Below are 15,075 nucleotides of genomic sequence, written 5' to 3' on the forward strand. Positions count from 1 at the left end.
CCATTGCCTGAATTGCTGTTTTGAATGGGCTCTGTATTTGTGTCTGCAATATGGTGTCTCCTAACCTGGATAATGATCTGCTGATGAGTACCTTAGTTGCTCATGAGCTAGATTGTTCTGGTCTCTTAAAAATGGCCTGTGCAGCTGCGCATGGAGTCCTAGGCAATTGGGACATATGAGCTGCAGAATTTCTGGCACGCACTTATCTCGAAGAACACCCGAGTTGTCCTCTGATTGTCCTAGAGGCTCTGGCTGTTGAAAAACATGTATGTTCCTTCACGTTATTGGATTGGATGGCTGAAATGTTTTCGGATGATAACAATGTCTTCCTCCTGGAGACAGTTGCAACATACTGTGCATGCACGCTGTTGGATTGATTTGGTGTCTTTCCATCTTCATCGTGGCTTATGCTCGAACATTTCCCCCCCCCCTTATATGGGTGGGTAACAAAAGCCCCTTTTTGATTTTTCACTTTCCTTTACTATTCTGAACTTATTACACACAATTATACATTTTGGCAAATTTTGAACTTGATTCTGTCTCACTCGAACTTGAACTCTGCGTTCCTAAATTGCCACCCTTCTTGTGCGTGTTCCGATCATACACTATGCTATGTTAGTTTAGCCTTTTAGTCGTTTAAACACCATTTTGCCTGTTTGCAGCTTTTGCACACGACACTGCATATATCTGGTATTGTAAGTTAGACTGCTTGACTTTTCTTCACATGAGAAAACCTTGTTTTCGACATCCCTAGACTTACACCGCGATCTCTGTCTGTACAGTGTGTGCAGAAGCCTCCAAGGTTAACAAAACAATGTAAGCTGTTATTCTGGCTGATCGGCTCACGCTCTAGGCACAACATGCACACAGCTGCGGCTGACTGAAACTTTAGCACCTTTAATATTGCACCGCATGCATGATTAGAAAACGTGGAGAAAATCAATTTCCAGAGAAAGGGAGCGTGTTGCAGATCCTGTTGTGATTCACCTCTACTGATCTTTAAAAGAGTGTTCTTGATTCCCACCATTCCTGAGAGCAACCTAAGTCGCATGTTCTGGGTTATCTAATCATTGGTACCTTTGCTGTATGACGAAGAGCTAATGAGACACTGATGCTAGTCGGTTATGGGTACTAGGTACTGAGGTGAGTTTTTTGGTCCACTACTATTCACTGAGGTCTTGGGTCTCTGTGCACAGTTCTGTGCATGAGCAGAATCCAGTAGTAGTGGAAAGGAAGACAGTGAATCTGCTATGGAAACTATAATGTCATCAGCTAACAGTGTGACTTTAAATGTCTCTTCTCCACACTCAACCCCCTTAATTTCGTATCTATTCTTGATAGCTTTAGCTAGTGGTTCTAATGTAAGTGCAAACCGAAAAGCAATAAAGGTTCTCTTTGATAGATCACAGTAAAAATATATACCACGTACCAACACCATAACTAACTTGCTCCCACAGGAATTTTGAAAAAACACTTAGGTAATTTAATTATATAATCATTAAAAATTCATACATTAAAACTCTTGCTACATAGCACAATTAATGTACCAATACGACGACAACAACAATAGCATAAAAGATAAATATGAAAATGAATATCAACAAAGGGGGAACATTTAAAAGATAGGGGGCGTGGCCACAGCGGCAAGCGAAATGGCTGCTCTGCCGTGAAGCTCCTCCATGCGGGCTCCCGGCGGCAACGAGCACGATGTGATCCGCTGCTCCAATCCATCTCAGCCTCACGGATCCAGTCGCTGATGCCGCCCGGCGCCTTTGGGTGAACTATAACACCTTGGGAGCAACCTACGGCGGCGTACACGGCGGAGGAGTTCCGAGGCCTCCGGACCTCGGCACCATCTTCTCTTCTGCACTGGTGCGCTGGGTGAGTGCGGCACGGCTCTCGGCCACCGTGCCTCCTTCCCCCCCTCGAGTCCCCTCTGGGCCCTCTCGCGCATCGCCCCTCCTCCGTGGCTCCCGGCTGGGGGCGCCTGGCGCGACTGCGGCCTTTGGCCTGGGGGCGCGCTGGGACCGGGGCCTCGGTTTTCGGGCCCGTGCTGGTTTTCGGGCGGTGGGCGTTGGCGCTTGACTGGGGGCGGCGGGGGGGGTTGTGGCGGCTAGGGACTCCGGCACCGCTCCCCGGTGGCAAACAGTGGCCCCGCCTTACGCACGCCTGGTGGAAGACTTGATCTCTCCCCCCTCCTCCTGCACTGGTCACCAGGAGAGGGTTGCTCCTCACCCTGCGGTGCTACATAAAGAGGCGCTTACCTGCTAGAGCCTGACCCACATTGTATTCTGGCCTTGGACCGCCACACCCACTGAGTGCCATCGCTCTGTCCTCGAGGGTACTGTCCTGCTTGCCTTCACCGGCCGTCGCCTGGAACTGCGCACGCACCTGGGGCCTACCTGATAGTGGGGCTGCCTGAGTCTTCATCTTGCCCTGTCTTCCGCCTCGCTGCTTGACGCCTCCGGCGCTGCCACTGCGGCTGCATTTCCCACTCAGCCTCAGCGATGGGGAAAAGGGATCCAAACCAGAGGAAGCTCAGCTTCGATAAAACATCCCTCCTCACACACAGACCCTCTGCCTGGATCGGCCTCTGGGGCTACTGGCTCAGCGGACGCGGGGGACGCGGCGTCCATGGTCGCCGCCATGATGGGAGAAATGCGCGCTGGCTTTAAGGCCCTGGACACTCGCTTTGATAGCCTTGAACAAAAACTTTCTGACATGGGTTCCAAGGTGCAGGCTCATGACCGTCGACTCGACCTGGCGGAATCCAGGATATCGAATGTTGAAGATGGTGCCGCTAAAACGCTGAAACGTCTGGAACGGGTCGAGAAAATTCTCAAAGATGTGGCCATTAAAAATGAGGACTTGGAAGCGCGTAGCCGGCGCAATAATATTTGGATCCTTGGCGTGGCGGAGACAACAGCCACGGGCCGGTTTGATACTTTTGTTGAACACCTTCTCATCGAACTATTCGGAAAAGATACCTTCACTGCTGGCTTTGTTGTGGAACGAGCACATAGGTCGCTGGGGCCCAAACCGCGCCCTGGACAACCACCTCGACCTATAATAGCCAGGATCATGAACTTTCGCGACCGGGACGCTGCGCTCCACGCTGCACGGGAGGCGGGAGAGGTGCAGTGGCAAGGTAGCAGATTGTCCTTCTTGCCGGATTTTACACTCATGGTGCAAGAGGCACGTCAGAAATATGCTGGAGTCAAGTCCGCCCTCCGTAACCTTGGCTTGAAATATGGCATGCTCTATCCGGCAAGACTGAAGGTTGATTTGAACGGCAGGTTCCCCATTTTTGACTCTCTAGCGGACACTCAAGACTTTTGTCATGGCTATAAGAAGCAACAGGGCTCGGCTTCCGGCTCCAGGCCGCACTCTCTGCCTCAGAATGACACACAGTCCAGTGCTGACCTTTTTGCTGAAACCGGCCAGGGCTGAATAACCAATGTCACCTCTTCTTTGGGCCCTCTTATATTGTTGTTAATGGTTCTGCTCTGCTGGGTGCCGTTGAATGGCCATTCGTTCGTTGGTCGCTTTGCTGGGATGCCCGCATGGAGTGGCGTTGCTACCCCGTATGGCGAATGCCTGTTTGCTTAATTTCTTTCGGGGTTTAATAACTTTCTTATTGCAGATATGCTTTTTCACACTATGGCTTTTACAATCCGTGTTCTGCATTGTTGTTCAGCGCTTGTTTGGGGTCTGCCTCTGTGGGGTTGTTGGAAGGCTGGGTGGTGGGTGGGGGATGGGATGTATGCTGTTTTTGTGGAAAAAGATTTTTGTGTGTGATTGCGAGATTCATGGAATTGGCTTGTCAGATACATTCTCACTATTTATTGTCCTTGGTAGGGCGATATGGCCAGGATAGGTCTGCAGTCTGGTCCTTCCAGACTAACGTTGATGTCATGGAATGTTTGTGGCTTGAACACCACGCGGAAACGTAAACAGGTCCTGAATTATGCAGCGCATCATAAGGTGGATGTCCTCTTCCTACAAGAAACCCACCTGGTACAGGCAGACACCATTTCATTGGCTAGGGGTTGGGGTACCCACAGGGTATTTTCCAGTTATAGTAGGTATGCATGGGGGTAGTGATTCTTGTGCACAAGCGTGTTCCTTTTGTGTTCACTGGCAGTAAAACTGATGGGGAGGGCAGATATGCGCTAATCACTGGAGTGTTGTTTGGGTACAAAATTGCACTGGTGGGGGTCTATGGCCCTAATGCCGACTCCCCGACCTTTTTCCAAGACCTGCAGCTTACACTACTCCACTTAGACATCGAGTTGTTGGCAATGGGGGGGCGACTTCAACCTATTGATGGACCCTAGCAGAGACAGTACTTCTTCCTCCCCGGATTGCAAGCCACTTGCCCGCTCGGTGGTGGCGGACATTTGCTCACACTTTTCCCTAATAGATGTGGAGGCTAGACTACACCCGCACGCCCCTGCTTACACTCATCACTCAAGCTTCCATAACACTAGCACCAGAATTGACTACTGGCTACTCTCCCCGGGCGTGGCAGGGTGGGTGGATGATCTTGCCACGCTCTCCGATCACTCTCCTGTGGTGTTGACTCTGGCGATTCTGAGGTTGGGTGGATACGAAAGACAGTGGCGTTTCCCTAGTAGGGCCCTTATGGACCCGGTCTTTACTGAGGAGGTCCGCACTGCCATCGATGACTATTTTGACATTAATACCGGCTCAGTGGCCACTTGGGCCACGCTATGGGAGGGTTTCAAGGCCACCATTCGGGGAGTTTGTATCGCCAAGCATGTTGGGGCCCTGCGTGAGATTCGCACCACTTTGACCCGCATAGAGGCGGAACTCTCGGCGGTGGAGGGGTAGATACTTAGTGACTTCTCGCCAGCCCGAGAGGCTAAACGACTCGAGCTGCTCCTAGAGTTCCGGGACGCTGCAGATAGGGAGCTACGGTTTTTAGGCAAACACTACACGGCGCGTCAATATGGTGAGGGAGACAGGCCGGGCAGGATGCTGGCACAGCTGCTCCGACCACCACACCAGGCAGCATACATCACTGACATATTTGACTCACAGGGCACACAACACTTTTCCACTCCCGACATTAGTGATACCTTTTTATCGCACTACCGCCTTCTTCACACCTCTGCACTGTCGGGGGAGCACCGAGACCCGGGGTCGTATATAAATGAGATAGCCATGGTGCTCCTGGAGAAGTACATGCAGGACTTTCTGGCCGAGCCCATTACACCGGACTCCATAATTGAAGCCATTAACTCATTGAAGAGTTCATCGGCGCCGGGTCTTGATGGATTCACAGCAGACTTTTACAAGGAATACAAGGAAGAACTGGTGCCAAGACTTGTTGAGATGTATGCGGAGGTGCTGGAGTCGGGCGTCCTCCCTCCCACGCTCCGGGAGGCGGTCATTGTTCTGCTGCCTAAGCCGGGTCGTGATGCCTCACTATGTAGTTCTTACAGACCCCTGTCACTCCTGAACCTAGACTATAACATTTTGGCCATGGTTCTAGCTATCCGATTGGCGCTGCTTGTAGATACCATAGTTTCACCGGCCCAGTCCGGCTTTGTCCCACACAGGTCCACCTCCTTGAATCTTCGTACATTGTTTTCTGTCCTACATAGGATTGACCCCCTCCACTGCGGTGTTTCTCGATGCGGAAAAAGCTTTCGACACCCTAGAGTGGCCTTTCTTTTTATCTGTCATGAGGAGAATGGGCATGCCCGCAATGTTTGTGGCTACAGTGGAACTGCTGTATTCGGCGCCCACTGCTCGAATACGTTTAGATGGCACCATAACTGAAAGTTTCACACTTTCTAGAGGCACCCGGCAGGGCTGCCCCTTATCCCCGCTCCTGTTCATCCTTGCGATGGACCCCTTGGTGCGGCATTTTCAAGAGAAACATCTCCATAGGGGGCTTCAATTCCGCACTTGCCCACTCCTCGTCTCTCTCTATGCAGACAACATGGTCCTGTATGTTCGTACCCCTAGTGCCAACTTGGAACCATTGATATCTGAGATTACGCACTTTGGCGAATATTCAGGCCTCTGCATAAATTGGCACAAATCGCTTCTTTTTCCGCTGACCCCCGCCACCGTGCAGTGGACTTGCTCTTTCCCACTAGAATGGTGCGTGGACTCCGTTAAATACCTGGGGATCCACGTTCACCTTGATACAGTGTCCATTATCTGTTTGAACTACGGACACGCCCTGGACTTTTTGGAAGATAATACTGAACGGTGGCTCCGTCTCCCATTGTCCATGGCTGGCCGGATTGATATCATCAAAATGGTTGTCCTCCCTCGGTTTTTATACCTATTAAATAACATCCCGATCCCTCTCACCAAGATTTTTTTTCGCAACTCCGCACTGCTTTGTTGCGCTTGGTGTGGGGCGGCAAAAACCCCCGTGTGGCCTGGCGCACGCTTACACTACCGTACGAGAGAGGAGGATTTGGGGTGCCGGATTTTTATCTTTATTACTTGGTTGCACAGTGCTCGTATGCACATCCCTGGTTTCACCCGGATGCTAGAATTCCTTACTTGAGGCCTGAGGCCGATGCGGCGCTCCCGGTGCCACTTAACTCCATCCTTCCCAAAGGGCTCCCCCGGGACCCACAGGACATACAGCTGATGTCCGCTGCGAGCTGGGCCTGGGATAAGATGCGACGGCTGCTTCGCATAGACAAAATGTACTCCTCTGCATTACCGTTACCTAACCCTCACTGGCTCCCCATCACCGGCGAGTCGGTGGTTCACCGCACATTGTCCAAATACCAACTCCACACGATTGGTGACCTGTTTTCGGACGGTCATGTTTTCTCCCTGACAGAGGACACCCGATTCACTGACCGTATGTTTATGGATGCATTCTCCCTGACAAGACTCCGATCCATGCTACGTGCTGAATTCCCCACGTTCCCCCTTCCTCCTGAAGACAACCCCGCACTCACATTTATAATACAGAACCAGACAGGTGCGCACGTGGTGTCGAGGCTCTATAAACTGTGCTCGGCCTCACTTCCTTCATCGGACACAGCGGTGCGCGCGGCATGGGAAGACGATCTGGGCTCACAGATTATAGATGACCAGTGGGAGGCATGTTGCGCTATTACTAGAGACGTGTCCATGAACAGCAGGCACAAACTTATACACTTTAAGTTCCTGAGGAGAATGTATCACACTCCTGCACTTGCTCACAAAATCGACGCTAGTAGGCCACACTGCTGCCCCTAATGTAGCGCCCCACAGGCGGACTTTTCCCATTTGTCTTGGACATGCTCGCGGTTGCATACATACTGGTTAGAGGTACACCGGGTTTTGGGTAACATATTAGGCATGATGTTACATCCCACCCCTGAAATTGCGTTGCTTGGCTACGTTGCAAATTTCCCACGCTCTCTTCGTAGACTGGCGTCCATATGCTTCCACTTGGCCAAAAGAGAGATAGCGCTGCTCTGGTGCGCACGTCGCGCTCCGACCGCCAGCTCGTGGCTTAGGAGTGTGGCCTACTGCAATGTGAATAGTGTGGAATATTCAGAGCAGATTCTGACTGCTTCCAGCCCGACAGACATTTGGGGGCCATATTGGAACTACATTGCGAAGCTTACCCAGGAGTCACCATCCCAATCACTTCATCCCATCGTACCGACAGGGGTGGGTTAGGGCGAGCTCAGCATAAGTGGCGTATTCGGCTTCGCCTTGCTATACGAGTGACTCACACGGACCCCCCACACCGAACTGTAGTGGTCTGTGGCGCTGGGTGCTAGCGTGGGGTAATGATGTGCTGGCGCAGGCGATGCGTGTTCACTACAGAGCTCTACCCTGCTTCAATGGTGCTCTGTGCGCATGGACCTGTGGTGTGCTGTGTGGTTATTGTATTCACAGCTACGACATTTTGAGCCTGAAACGGATACAGTGTTTATTGACTTGCTCTATTGGTCTCGCAAACTCTTGTGGGTAGCAATGCTTGTTATTGATTTTGAGCCTACCGTCACCAGAATTCATCTCCCTCACCTCACGTGAACACACTGTTCAACGGCTTGGGTAATTCCACGTGGGGCGCAACACAACTTCAAGGCACGCCGTACTGAGCCTATAAAAGGCTCGCTTAGAAGCCTGACGGTGCTTCGCTTTTTGGCACAGCGTCACCACGAACGTTTCGGACCCGCTCTGTCCAGAACCTGAGAGGCCTGCTCCTTTCAACTCTCATTACCCAAGAGACCCCCGAGACCCGCTCCTTTCCAGTTCCAGCATTCGAGAGACCGGCGAGAACCGCTCCTTCCCTCCTCCTACACCCAACCCCACCTACCTGGATCTTCACGACACCTGACTCCAGTCCCTCGTTGTCGTATGTTCCAGGGCTACTTTTCCAGTTTTCTCTTCTTGCGGAAATCCCGATCAGCTGCAGATGACTTCCCGATTCCTGAAAAAGAAAGTAAGAGGTTTTGGTTACTAGGCAACCGAACACACCATTTCTTGGGCAATCCTAATCGGCAAGAGACTGGTAAGACTTAACAAATAAAGAAGATAATGCGCAACAGTTAATTGTACTTGAAAGACTATACCGTACAAACTTGAACAATAAGCATTTGCAAAGACAAATACATTGTTTTCTTTTGAGTGATAATTCCTACAGTTCGAAGACAGAAAGCATTATTTTTTCCTACTTGAGGAGAAGCGGACAACCAATTGGAACCCATATTGTGAATTTTATTGTGAACTAATTACTAGGTGGTAAATGTAGAGAGCGCCTAATTCGTGTACAAGATTTTGTATTGTTTCTTTTCTTTTCTTCTTTGTATCATTACAGAACCCCATTTAAAGGAATCAACATACAGTTTAAAGGTACGAATACTCGTGTGGGTCTGTTTAACCAACACTAGACTAACCTATTAACCAGTTCATCACTCAAGTATTTATTAGGGGTTAAACATGTTTTTGTGTCATTTTAAGGTGATTAAGGTCTTATCAAGAATCAGAGTCACCTTGAAACTGTAGAAGTGATTGCATTGACCTTCAGAAATGTGGTATGTTACCGATGAATGAGGAATAACAAACGCATATTGTTTTATGTGGAGAAGTACTGGCATACTCATGTTTATCTGGATGTTGTTGTCTCTTTCAAGAAGAGTTTGCCTGCTGGCAGAACAATCACGAAAGGCCCAGAGCACTTCAGTAAGAGAAACTACATCTGGATCCCTCAAGATGAAGGCCCAGTGTTTGTCTTGTTTCTCTCTCCACTTCCCCTTTCCCTCGGGGACAAATCAGTTTGCCAAGTGTTCTCTTCCTTGCTAAGCTGATTTATTCACGGAGGAATTAGGACCTTACAACAACAGCAATTAAACAATCGGAACGCCGTGAGTGATTGCGCAACGGAAAGCGAAGCCTCACTCCCTTGTTTCCTCTTGATTTTGTACTCTTCTAGCTAACTAAAATGGATATTAACCAGTTGATTCAAATAGTGCGCAAACTGAATGAAGAGATGCAGGACTTGCGTTTAGAGAACCAGTCCCTTAGACAAGAGTTAGATAAGACCAGATCGGGGTTTACCACTGGAGGGAATCATCAGAGGAAGGACGACCAATTTTAACCCCTTCCAAATTTGACACCACAGCCTTCCAATCCCAGACTAAATCAGGCCCATCCATTGAACAACCTGTACAAGTCACTGTAGTTACTCCTAGTCCTATTCCCCTAGCAAACTCAGAGAGATTTACAGGAGACAGTAATCGCTACACAACGTTCATGAGTCAGTGTCAATTGCACTTTATGTGTAAACCACAAATGATTACTTCTGATACCTCTAAGGTGTCCTTTATTATTTCCTACTTGGGAGGGGTGGCAGCTAACTGGGCCAAGCCCTTAGTAGATAGTAACGATCCTATTCTACATAACTTGAAAAACTTCAAAATAGCCATGTACAGCCTCTTTGCTAAACACGTGTTCATACAAGCATCAGATAACGAGCTCCTGAGTCTGCGTCAAGGATCAAAAGACCTGATATCTTACGTCACCAACTTTAATAAGTTATTGGCTGAAACTCATTGGCCCGAAGAAAAAAGGTGTCCTTGTTTTATAGAGGCCTTAGGGACGACCTGAAGGATTCTTTAGCTCATATAGTCAACTTGCCTGAAGATTTTGCATAATTCCAAGATTTGGTAGTCAAGTTGGATCATAGACTGGGGGAACGAAAGAGTGAAAAACCCAGATGGGACATTAGAAATCTACATTTTAAAACAGACAGAAAGGAGATTGAGGATAAGGGTTCAATTGTAGAGCCAATGCAGATAGGAGCAGTAAAAGAACCTCTGTCACTCGAAGAAAAAGAACGAAGACCTTAAGGGAATTTATGTCTTTATTGTGGAAAATCCGGTCATTTCGCTAGAGATTGTCCTATAAAACCTGCTAAAAAAAGGCGTTAGTAATAGTGAGTGATTCACCTCAGGTGTTGGAAAACTAATTTCCTCGGGGAAAGAGGAGATCGTTTTTCCGGGATGTAATATTCTAAAGATCTCTCATTATGCAACCAATGTAATCATTCATACTCCCAGACATTTCACAGTGAGAGTGATTTTAATTTTGTCCACACAACAAAGACATAGTATACCTGTTCTTATTGATTCAGGAGCCACCGGCAACTTTTTTGACTTAGAATTAGCTTGGAAATTACAGTGAACTCAAGTACCTAAAGAGGAACCAGAACCAGTAGGGGCTGTAGATAGCTCAGCTTTGTCTTCTGGTTTAATTAGGTTTCACACTACACCCTTGACCTTAGTCGGTGATAATGGCAATACTGAGAATACCGTATTTGACCTCATTGATACGCCAACTTTTGGGGTAATTGTTGGAATCCCTTGGCTTGAACTCCATAACCCTAAAATTGATAGAGGCCAAAAGCACAGTTACCCTAGACTCATCTCATTGTAAACTTCATTGTTACCAAGAAACCAAAGACCCGGTCATGCCTCTCTTCTGCGCCGCCTTGAGTCAAGAAATTTCTAACATCCCTAGTAAGTACTTCTCCGATGTGTTTGACCCTGTTAAGGCAACCAAGTTACCACCCCACAGGGTTTACGATTGTAGAATTGATTTAATTCCTGGAGCAGTACTACCTTGTAGCAGCCAACCCGCTAACCGAACCTGAACATCAGTATTTAAGATCATACCTGGATGAGCTGCTGGAAATTGGGTTCACCCGTCACTCAATGTCGCCAGTCTCTTCTTCATGGCCAAGAAGACTGGCGATCTGAGAGCGTGCATCGATTACCGCGCGGTAAACCAGGCAACAATCAAAAGAAGGTACCCACTACCATTGATTCCAGTATTGCTTAATCAAGTAAAAGGCTCAAGTATCTATACTAAATCAGACTTACGAGGGGCTTATCACCTAATCCGCATTAAGGAAGGTGATGAGTGGAAATCAGCCTTTCGCACCAAATTCGGCCTATTTATAGACACAGTGATGCCTTTTGGTCTTTGTAACGCCCCAGCTGCGTTTCAATACTTCATTAATGAGGTATTGCATGACCTCTTGGACATCTGTGTCATAGTGTACATAGATGACATTTTAATCTATTCAAAAAATCCAGTAGATCACGTACAACACATTCGATCGGTCCTACAGAGACTAAGAGACACTTCCTAATTTCGAAACTAGAAAAATGTGTTTTCAATACCTCCAAAGTGCAGTTTTTAGGGTACTGGCTGTCTCCTGGGGGGACTATAGTGGACCTAAAAAAGGTGGAAGCAATCTTGAATTGGCCTGCACCGACGTCAGTAAAAGACACACAAAGGATCCTGGGATTTGCTTATTTTTACAGACGGTTTATCTCAAAATTCTCAGAAATTGTTGCACCAATCACACAGTTACTGAAAAAAGGAAAAAAGGTCCAACGGAATTCGGAGGCTGAGCAAGCTTTCTCAAGTCTAAAAAAGACATTTACCTCAGCACCCATTTTAATTCACCCTGACCCAGACAGGCCGTTCTTTGTTGAAGTGGACACCTCACAAACTGCTCTGGGAGGTGTCCTATTGCAAAAAAGATTCTGACACAGGACATTTACACCCCATAGCCTTTTATTCCCGTAAGCTTTTGCCTGCAGAACAATAACTACACCATTGCTGAACGCGAACTATTGGCGATAAAGGAAGTTTTTCAGGAATGGAGACATCATCTCCTGGTAGCTAAACATACCATTACCATCTTTTCTGACCATAAAAATTTACAATTCTATTCCACTGTAAAAGCTTTCACTCCCAGACAAATACGTTGGCTGCAGTTCTTTAGTGAGTTTGATTTTCTGATCACATTCCGCCCAGGATCAAAACATCTTTTGTCTGACACTCTTTCACGCCTGGTCTGTGAAAAATATAATGACCAAGTAAATGAAATACAGAGTATCACGCCTGCTGAAAGAGTGATAGCAGTATTCCATTCTGATGGCTTCCTAAATCAGATCAAAAGAAAAGTAGAAACCTTGGATCAACAACAATGGCTTTCTCAGAAACATAATTCTATTCGTGAAGGTTTTTTCTTTCATAAAAACAAAATATTCATTCCTGAAAAGGAATTGCGTTTGCAAGTGTTGAATTGGAATCACGACCTGGCCACAGCAGCCCATCCAGGGGTTAACAAAACTCTCGAACTATGTCCAAGACATTTTTGGTGGGATAACATCATTGTAGAAGTGCAACAATACGTCAAGGCTTGTCCAGTGTGTGCATGTCAGAAAGCTCTACACACTGCACCAATGGGGCTATTGCAACCAATGGCAATACCTCCCTTTCCCTGGCCCACAATTAGCTTAGATTTTCTTACTGATTTACCCAAATCTAACGGTCTAACCACAATTTTAGTAGTAGTAGACTTACCATCAAAGATGGGACACTTTATTACATTACCTAAACTTCCATCAGCAACAGAGTTCAGGGACATATTTTTAGCTAATATTGTTAAGCTTCATGGCCTCCCAAGTAAAATCATTTCGGACAGAGGCCCCCAATTAATTCCAAAATGTTGGAATCAGCTTAGTAAACAATTAGGAATTGAATTAGCTTTATCATCTGCTTTTCATCTACAGACTGACGGTCAAACTGAAAAGGTGAACCAATATCTAGAACAAGGTTTGCGATGTCTGACCTCTACCATATCAGCTAGTTGGGATGAAGCATTGCCTTTGGCAGAGCTTTCATATAATAACACCGTACACGCAGCTTTAGGTTGTTCACCCTTCTATTTCTTAACAGGTCAACACCCATGTTCCATTCCAGCAATATTCCCTGAAATCGAACAAAACATGCCCGCTGTTAATGAAAGGTTGACCAAATTACTAGCGTTCGAAGAACACGTTAAAAAAACTTTAGCCAAGAATAAACAAAAGATGAAAGAATCAGCAGACAAACATAGAATACCAACCCCACCATATAAAGAAGGGGATTAAGTCTGGTTGTCAACCAGAAATATTCAAATCAAAGGCCCCAAAAAGTTAAAACCAAGGTACATACGACCATTCCCAATTGAAAACATTCTGAACCCAGTCTCTGTAAAATTGGTTCTTCCCAAAGATTACGCAATCCACCCAGTTTTTCATCTCTCCTAAAACGTGATAACCTCCCTCCACCAATCGTGGTTGGAGGTCATCTCGAATACGAGGTTAAACAGATTTTGGATGCAAAACGCATTCGTGGTCGTCTTTACTAATTAATTGATTGGAAAGGGTATGACCCATCTGAAAGATCTTGGGAACCAGAAGGTAATGTGCATGCTCCAAGATTAGTTAAGTCATTTCATGCCCTTCATCCAGAAAAACCTCGCCCTGTGAGACGGCCTTTGGGAGGAGGAACTGTTAAGGGTTCATATGCAGCAGTTATCTGATTAGTGGTTCTTCCGGACAAGGGTTTACAGCTTTAGCATTGTCCTTCTTATATTGAATGTCTGTGATACCGAAATTATTGTCATATTGTCCAACAGCTGAGTTTTTGTACCTTTTTGGCAATTGTAATGGGTTTGCCTTGTGGGTAGCAATGCTTGTTATTGATTTTGAGCCTACCGTCACCAGAATTCATCTCCCTGGCCTCATGTGAACACACCGTTCAACAGCTTGGGTAATTTCACATGAGGCGCATACACAACTCCAAGGCACGCCCCACTGAGACTATAAAAGGCTCGCTTAGAAGCGCGACGGTGCTTCGCTTCTTGGCACAGCGTCACCACGAGTGTTTCAGACCCACTCCGTCCAGAACCTAAGAGGCCTGCTCCTTTCAACTCCCAGCACCCAAGAGACCCCCGAGACCCGCTGCTTTCCAGTTCCCAGCATTCGAGAGACCAGCAAGAACCTCTCCTTCCCTCCTCCTACACCCGACCCCACCTACCTGGATCTTCACGACTCCTGACTTCAGTCCCTGATCGTCAGATGTTCCGGGCTTCTTTTCCGGTTTCCTCTTCTTCCGAAAATCACGATCAGCTGCAGATGACTTCCCGATTCCTGAAAAAGAAAGTAAGAGGTTTTTAGTTACTAGGCAACCAAACACACCATTTTTTGGGCAATCCTAATCGGCAAGAGACTGGTAAGACTTAACAAATAAAGAAGATAATGCGCGACAGTTAATTGTACTTGAAAGACTATACAGTACAAACTTGAACAATAAGCATCTGCAAAGACAAATACATTGTTTTCTTTTGGGTGATAATTGCTACAGTTCGAAGACAGAAAGCATTATTTTTTCCTACTTGAGGAGAAGCGCACAACCAATTGGAACCCATATTGTGAAATATACTGTAAACTCATTCCTAGGCGGTAAATGTATAGAGCGCCTAATTCTTGTACAAGATTTTGTATTGTTTCTTTTCTTTTCTTCTTTGTATCATTACAGAACCCCATTTAAAGGAATCAACATACGGTTTAAAGGTATGAATACTCGTGTGGGTGTGTTTAACCAACACTAGATTAACCTATTAACCAGTTCATCACTCAAGTATTTATTAGGGGTTAAACCAGTTTTTGTGTCATTTTAAGGTGATTAAGGTCAAGAATCAGAGACACCTTGAAACTGTAGAAGTGATTGCAT

Source organism: Lissotriton helveticus, chromosome 6 (assembly GCF_964261635.1).
Source record: "Lissotriton helveticus chromosome 6, aLisHel1.1, whole genome shotgun sequence".
In the NCBI taxonomy this organism is placed as follows: domain Eukaryota; kingdom Metazoa; phylum Chordata; class Amphibia; order Caudata; family Salamandridae; genus Lissotriton; species Lissotriton helveticus.